Below are 8,416 nucleotides of genomic sequence, written 5' to 3'. Positions count from 1 at the left end.
TTCTGTAAAATCTTTACCCTTCACTTTTTAAATAAAATGAGCATTTATTGTCTTGCATATGATCATTGCAAAAAAAAAAAAAAAAAAAAAAACCATGTCGAACTAAGCATAAGGTATACCAATGATTCGAGGAACCCCTTGTAGCCTATCATATCACCTTTCACCTTTCAAATATACAATCGCTTCTTGTCAAACCACTTTGAGCCTCGCCTTATGATAGACCTTTATTTTTTCAACCCAATCTACTTAACCTTGGGATGAGACGGTGTGCAACTTATGCAATTTTAAAAGCTTGAGTAATTTCAAAAAATTAAAATAAGCAAAAATAATAAAAGTGTGCAAAAGGGCATGTGTTCCAATGTCTTTGATATGAACACGTCTCAGATTGCGTCTCTTATCGTGTGCTCGGTACCGTGCCTGAGAAACATGAATGCCAAGTGAGTGATAGACCGCATGATCGGGATTGTCCACACTTATCAAAAAAAGAATTGGATAAAAATAAAAAATGCAAAAGAAAAATATAAACAAAAAAGAGTTAAAAAGTGAGAAACCTTGAGCATACAAATACAAAAATTCAAAAGCAAGGTTGCACACCTTGGGGGCTTATCTAGGGTCTTGAGCCTTTATCCCTTTCTTCTTCAACCTTTCGCCTAACCACGTTACAGCCCTTAAAAGACGTCTTTAAGGTATATACACACTTGTGCGAGGTTCGGCTAGAGCTACGTTCGGCCTGATTCCTAACGGATACGTGGGCAACCTCACAATGAGGTGTGGCCGTAATAAAAAATGCATTCATATTTACATTCATAATTGATCATATCAAGGAATTTCCTATGCTAATCCCTTTCCATTTAGAGCTAGACTTGGGGGCTTGATCCCTACATCATTAGCTTACCCAGCCTAAGAGTCACCATCATTTGACTCTTCTCGAAATAATATTTTTCCATACCGTTAGCCTTTGCAGCCTAAATTTAGTATTACTTTCACACACGTCACAAATACATGCCTGAATGATACTTCCCTTAGGAACCTTTTGTCACGAAATCTTAACATAACGTGGAAGCATACCTTGTCATGAAGTACTTAGCCTCCGTGCATAAGTTACCTAAATACTTTCATCCAAAATCAACCATGGAGATAGCCTAGGATGTTACACACCCTAAGAAACGACATCGACACATACATTTGTTAAAGCTCATTCGACATTCATCGTAACACTTTACTCTTCTCTTTTTGCGTCTTTCTTTTTTGGGGGAAAGTCAGTACCCTCCACAAAAATGACGGAAATTTTTGTTTTTCTGCGTTTTCGAGTCGAATGCACACATAAGTCATGTACACATCGAGTCTCATAAGTCGACACTTTGCACACACGAGTCACACGAAATGACTCATCATTAAGTCAAGTTTATACCTTGAGTCATGTCAAGTCATGTATGTCAAAACGCTTTGAAGCCGAGTCATGAAAAGTCATATGTGTATTATGCAATGAATTAAGCAACACTAAGCCTTAGGTCAACCCTAAAAAAAAAATAGATGAGCAAAGTCCTATAGTCCAAAATATAAATGCAGGTACGAGAAACCTTTGCGAAAAATTTGAAGCAAAAGGACGCAAATGGCTTAGCAAATCAACTAGAGTCGGCCTGATCGAAGTTAGATTGACGATCAGCCTGATTAATTGAGCGCATCCGGATTTTGATCAAATAGTAATTGGTCATAATCCCGAATTTCCTAAGATGAAAGATCTATACGGAAATTAACTTGGATTCGGTAAAATCTTAAAGGATAGGGTTTTCGACAGAGTTTCAAGGCATGGGAAGCTATCACTTCCAAAGAACAAGCGAGCAAGAACATTCCCGGATTTTGTGAAAAACTGCGAATAATAAACGTATGAAATTCTTCCAAGATAAGAGGAGTTTGAGCAAAACTTACATGGATTGGTAAATTAGAGATGAAGAGCTTTAATTTGCAAAGGATTTGAGTAGATTTGGTTGAAAGGAAACGACTAAGTTGAAGGTTCGGAGCGAAACCGAGCAACGAACAGCAGCAGCAGCGGAAATGGAAAATAAAGGGGTTTTTATTTCAAAAAAACCGACTTTGTCGCCAAACGACAAGATTGTCGCCTGGCGCTGGTCTCTGTCGCCTGGCGACGGAACAAAATCCTAGCGACAAAACGTAGCAGCATGCGCTGGTGCGGCGACAAGATGCGTGGCCCCCATAAATGATTATGTGGACCTTATGCAGCGATTTTGGGTTCCTTGGTACGCCAATTAGCCCTTATAAGCAGTTTGACATGATTTAATAGTTGGCTCGATTACAATAGTAGTAAGTGATCGACCTGACAAATGATCGTCTCACTTAGCTTATAACGCCTAAGTATTGGCTCATCGCAAGCACCGAAGTAATGGTTCATAAAGAAGCACATCACCAAAACGACAATTTTCCAAGACTGGATTGTCATCTCAAATTGGCAATGTTTCCAAGCATGGATTGTCGCGCTCATTCTCTATTTGGCAATTTTTCCAATTTCGGATTGTCATACATTCATCAAATCATTGGCAATATTTCCGAGATTGGATTTTCATACACCTAGTTCCCTATGGAAAAATTTCCCAAAGGATTTTCGTAGGTCTCTATTCATCTTAACATTTTGCCAAAGGTTCCCCGAACGTGGATTGTCATTCATTTCGGTAGTGGCAAATTTTCCCGAGACGGATTGTCAGTTGACTCTTTGTTGCAAATGTTCCAAGACACGGATTGTCAATTGTGGCAATATTTTCCCAAAAGGATTTTCGCATAATATTGGCAAATTTCCAAGGTGGATTGCTTTCAAGAGTTATATTCCAAGACGTGGATTGTCAGTCATAGCAAGGTTCTTATGACAGATTGTTACAAAGCATTGGCAACTTTTCCCAAATTTGGAGTTTGGCAAAATTTCCGAGATACGGATTGTCGCTTCATCGTGGCAACATTTCCTAGGATGGATTGTTACATAGCATTGACAACTTTCCCTAAATCGGATTGTCGTACATCATTCAAGAGTTGTGTTGGCAACTATTCCTAAAGAAGAAAGGATTGTCATCACCCCCAAGGCATCAATACAATAAGCAAATAGCGAAGTAAAGCACTGAGGATCAACAAGCGATGGTCTTCGATAATTTTCCTCAGAAGATTATCATCATGAAAACTGAAGATGGCTACAAGCAGCGGTCTTCGACGATGTCCCAAGGTAGAGAGGAGATTGTCTACAGCGGCGAGGTACGTCCACAATTGAAGATAGCTATAAGCAGCGGTCTTCGACGATGTCCCGAAGCAAAGAGAAGATTGTCTATAGCGACGAGGCACAGCCGTGGTGAGGTACTGCCATAACCCTGAAGATGGCGAGGCACAATCACCTTCGACGATGTTCCCGAGGCACTGTGGACAATTGTCACAAGCGAGTGAAGATAGCGAGGCACTGTTTCCTTCAGATGGCGTTCACGAAGCACTTTGGAGGTCGTCACCAACAAAAATGCAACAAAATCGGTTACTCTAGAGATGTGTGCTCGACGGTGCAAGATACGCATTTCTTAACTCTTTTATCTGTTTAACTAACGCTAGTTTACAGGTATCGGCGTTACAAGAATAATTTAGGATCGTATAACGTTCTGAATCATTCTCCGTCCCTATCGCTACTTTGACTTTTGTTTTCGAAACATGCGTTTCTCCAAACTCAGTCAAAGTGGGGGCTTCTGTAGACACCCAAATGTGTCTCCCCAAAACCAAACCCAGTGATGAATATCTTTCACGTCATTTGATTATCGAACGAAGTGAAAGTGTGAAAAGTCTAGTAATGTGGATGTTTTTATTAAAATATCTCTCGTTCTGTTTTTGAAAACGTTTCTTTTCTTACTCTATTTATGAAAATAGCCAGTCCAATTTAGTTTGGTCCATGATAGGGTCCAATAGTGGCATAGTTGGATTGGGCTCAAAAAGAGCTTTCCAAGATATATTATAAGCCCAATTCCGATGAATAATGAGGAAGTTATGGCTTAAACTAAATTTGGCCCGAAATGAATTTTATATGTGGCCAAATGATCTAGAGGAGGGCCTATTAATTATTATTCCTAAAGTTATTAGAATTGATTTTAATCTTCTAGAATATTTAGAAGGTTCCTTTTAATTCTAATAGTATTAGGATTGATAATTATATTTTAAAGAGTTTTATTTGGAATAAAATAAGTGTTTTATGATAAACTTGATTTTAATTTGATAAACACGGAATTTGCTGCTTAATCATATTAAGAAGAGGATTCCATAAAAAGCGCGTTTTATCTTTTAATTAGCACCAAACGACAGAGTTTGTCGCCTGGCGCTAATGTCTGTCGCTTAGCGCTGATGTCTGTCGCCTGGAGACAGATGCCAGTTTTATTCCGTATAGAAACTGAAGTATTTTCTATCGTTTCTATAAATAGGGGTCATATCTCCCCGTTTTCCATCATCAAGAATTCACAATCAACAATCATCAACAATTCACAACCAATCATCTCTTTCTCTATTCTCTCTAAAAGCTAGAAGCTTTCCCTCTCTATTCTTTTTCTAAACCATCCCTCTTACAAAATTCCACATTCATTAGTTCTAGACACACCTAGCCAAGTTCGAAGTTGCCTTCGCCCTAGACATGAAAGGTTTATAATTTCTGAAGGTTTGGTCCCTAATCTCTATTTCAATTATTTGATTTAACTGTTTGATTTATTCTTTTTCTTGAAGTTACTAACGCGTGTATTTTGTTATTAGAAAGAGATGCGAGGCATCGAAGTAAGTAATTGCTTCAATTGTTGTTATTTTGATATAGAAATCATGCTTTAATTATTATTGTTTCCCAGTATGCTTTTTATATTTCTAATATCATGCATGTTTCTATGATGCTTCCTATTCTTTCTTTATATCTTGTTAGTATCATGCTAGGATAAAGCTTGGATCTTTAATGTTTAGTGACATTCTAGGGTTTGTTATTAATCTTGTTAGTATCATGCCTAGGATCTTGTTATTATTATTAAGCTTTGTTGAGATTATGATGGAGATGATGATGATTGTAGATTATTATTTGTTATTGCTTGATCACGCCTTCTCTTGCAGGTTTAAAGGGAATTTGTACTTGTAATCACGCGTAATAAGATAATTAATAATCTTGTTTAGGCTAATATGATTATAATTCAAGTGATCGCCAATGATAGTTTTTCTTGTGAATTAATATTCAACCAACATAGATTAAACAGGTTTAGGGTTAATCTATTGATTGTATGCCAGTCAGAAAGCACACATGAATACGAGAAGAATAAAGTAGAGGCCTATTATTAGGGCATGTTCAATCTCTTTTTGGTTGGATTTGTACCTTCATCCCCGAACTTCCAGTCATGGTTCCAGACCTATTGGAGTTAACGATCTCCTAGATCGTTAAGGGGTGTAACCTTCACTCTGTGAACGGTTTACAAGTTCCTAACACTTGTTGGCGACTCTTTTACTCTAGCTTCCTTCCCTTTGGACGCCACTATGCTTAAGTGTATGATCACAGTGGGGCTCAAGTGTGGGATGCTTGAAATATTCCCTACAGTAAGACTCCTCCGAAGACCCCTCCTGGAAGTCCACCCAAGACTCCTCCGTCACCTCTCGAAACACATGACGTGGAGGTTAATCAAAAGACACCTGAGCCAATGGGGGTGGTTCAGAGGAGCTAAGCAAAGAAAGTGCTGCAAAAAATGCAGCCGAGGAAGATCTTACCGCTGATGCAACTGAAAAGGAGGTCGGCGCGGCTAGCGAGGGCCCCTTTTCTGAAGATGTTTAGCGGGAGGCTGACGCCCTGTTGGTGAATCAGCCCGCTGAGGAGGTGGAAATCATTAACCTTGATGAAATTTAGATGGGCTCCATAGAGGAGATGAAGGAGGAGAACGCCCTTACTAAACAAAAATAATATCCTTTGTCCTCCATCCCTTCATTCCGGACCTTCCAGTCTAGAGACATGGGCTTCTCAACGCCCTTGGTTACCATCTCGGCGAACGTCCGAAGAACTATCTGGGGCGAAAATAGAGAGGCTGCTACGGAGTACTTCGGGGATCTTTCGGCTCTGTCTTAGGTAGACAGGGCTAGGATCTGGTCCGTCCGAGCAATTGCTGGGATTGGAGAGCCTAGCTGAAGGGTTCCAAACTCAACTATTGAGAACCAAAGGCTGCTGATGTAGGTAACCTTAATTTTGTACTTAGACTTTTCTTTCCTTCTTCTCCCTTCTTTTTTTTTTTTTTAATCTTGGCTGACTGGTGCCTTGCTGAAATTTTCAGATTGTGCACAATCAGACTCTTACTGTAGAGATGATTGAGGTTCTTCAACTGAGGGTTAAGGAAGCTGAAGCCAAGGCCAAGCTGATGAAGATGAAGACTGAGGCTGCACAAGAGGATCTTGCGGCTGTGACTGCCTTGAGGGATTAGTTTCAGCATAATGCTGGCATTGTCCTTTGTGACTTGGAGACATGCATCTGGCCGGTGATGGACTGATGGGCTGACCTGGTGAAGAGGTATGAAGAGGAGGATATGCCAGAACTGGAGCGCCGAATTCAGGAGTCCCAAGAGACGAATCAAATGTTGTGTGAGGAGTCTCAGCAGAGGCTCACTGATGCAATAGAGGAGTCGTTGAGGGCCAAGACTGAGTTTGAAACTGAAATTCAGCGACTCAGGGATGAGCCGAAGGCGTAGTAGGAGGCCTCTTTTAAGACTACAACTGAATTAGTACAGTCTCAGAAAAGTTTGGAAGAGGTCCAAAAGAAGCTGGACAAAGTTTAGAAGCTGCTGGAGGTCCAAATCTATACTCAGGCTGAGTACGATGAGGGTTATGATAATGGCTTCAATGTGGCTAGGAGTTTAGACCATCATGTTGAGCCGGACATCAACTGGGACCAATGTGAGATCTGGGCTGCCGATGTCAACAATCCTTACATGGTGTATACCAGCCAAGCTGAAATGGATATCCTTACTCGTCAAGCTGAGGATGAGAGAAAGGAAAGGGAGAAGGCTGAAAAGAAGGAAAATAAGGCCAAGAAAAGGGAGTCTGACAAGACTCATGCTCATCCCGCTTCTTCTTCAGCTGGGGTCAAAGCTTCCCAGTGTCCTAGTGCTGCTGCTCAGCCTGATCTTTCTGCTGAAGTATAAAAACTCGGGCAGCTATCTACAAAATCTTGCAGATCAACCTGTGCTTAACTCTGTATTTGTCGCTTCTGTATATTTGCCTTAGATTGTTTTTGCTTCAACTTGCCATGATGTACAAACTCTTTATATGTTTTTGTGTTTTGAGTCGTTGTATGTAGTTCGACAGCTGTGATTTTTCGCTTGTGGGCGGCTGCAGATATTAGTATTTGCTCTTTTTATTTCTGAACACTTTGGTTGATGTAGCTTGGTATCTGAGCGTATTTTCTCATGATATGCACTGGTTTTCTTCTTTCCATTGCCTTGTTATAGTAGCTTAGCCTTTCTTTGCGTTTTCTGATTTTTCAAAAAAATTCGCAAAATTTTTTCTAAGTAACACCTCGCAAATTTTTTCTAAGCAAAATTTTTTCGCAAAATTTTCAATGAAGATAATCAGAGTGCTCCTTGCCCCCTAGAATTCTGAAGTCACTGTCTTCGGATTTCTAAGGTGGTTGCTTTTGTCTCTTTGGTACAGACGAAGTTTTTACCTTAGTAATTTTTGCTATTTTTCTTCCTGTTTTCTGTTTATCCAAGAGAATGATTATCTGAGACACAAGGCCAGCTTAAGGTAATGTCTCAGACAATAACCATCTGGGGTACAGGGCCAATTTAAGGCAATACCTCAGACTCGTACGTCTATGGCCTCTTTGCCCTCAAGAACAGATCTATTTGAAGTATAGTGCCTCTGAGGGGCGATACTTCGGTGGTGAGATCAGTGTTTCGTTTTAGGCGGGTTCAGCGGCAATACGAAACATAGTGCCTTTGGGGGCGATGTTTCAGACAATGCTGAGGAAAGACCCTTGTTTGAGAAATGGAAAAGACTGAAAAATAAAGAATAAAACTTGCAAAATTTATAGAAATGGTGGCTCTAAGGCCTTTTCATTAATAACTGAAGATGCACTTACATAGATTGTTCAGCCCCGAAGGGTTTACACATGATATTTCTTAAGTACATCAGCATTCCAGTGATTTTTCAGCTCAGCCCCATCCAACTGCCGAAGTCGGTATGTTCCAGACTGAAGCTCATCACAAATTTCATAAGGTCCCTCTCAAGTAGCTGAGAGTTTCCCATGAATTTGGATTTTCAGCACAGCTGCAGCATTCCGAAGGACGAGGTCTCTAATTTTGAGAGGTCTCGCATGAACTCTTCGGTTGTAGAATTTGCTGATTCTCTGCTTGTATGTAGCCATTCTGTCTCGGGCTGAGTC

Source organism: Chenopodium album, chromosome 14, assembly GCF_948465745.1.
Source record: "Chenopodium album chromosome 14, dcCheAlbu1.1, whole genome shotgun sequence".
NCBI lineage: Eukaryota > Viridiplantae > Streptophyta > Magnoliopsida > Caryophyllales > Amaranthaceae > Chenopodium > Chenopodium album.
Note: the sequence above shows the minus strand (reverse complement) of the source record.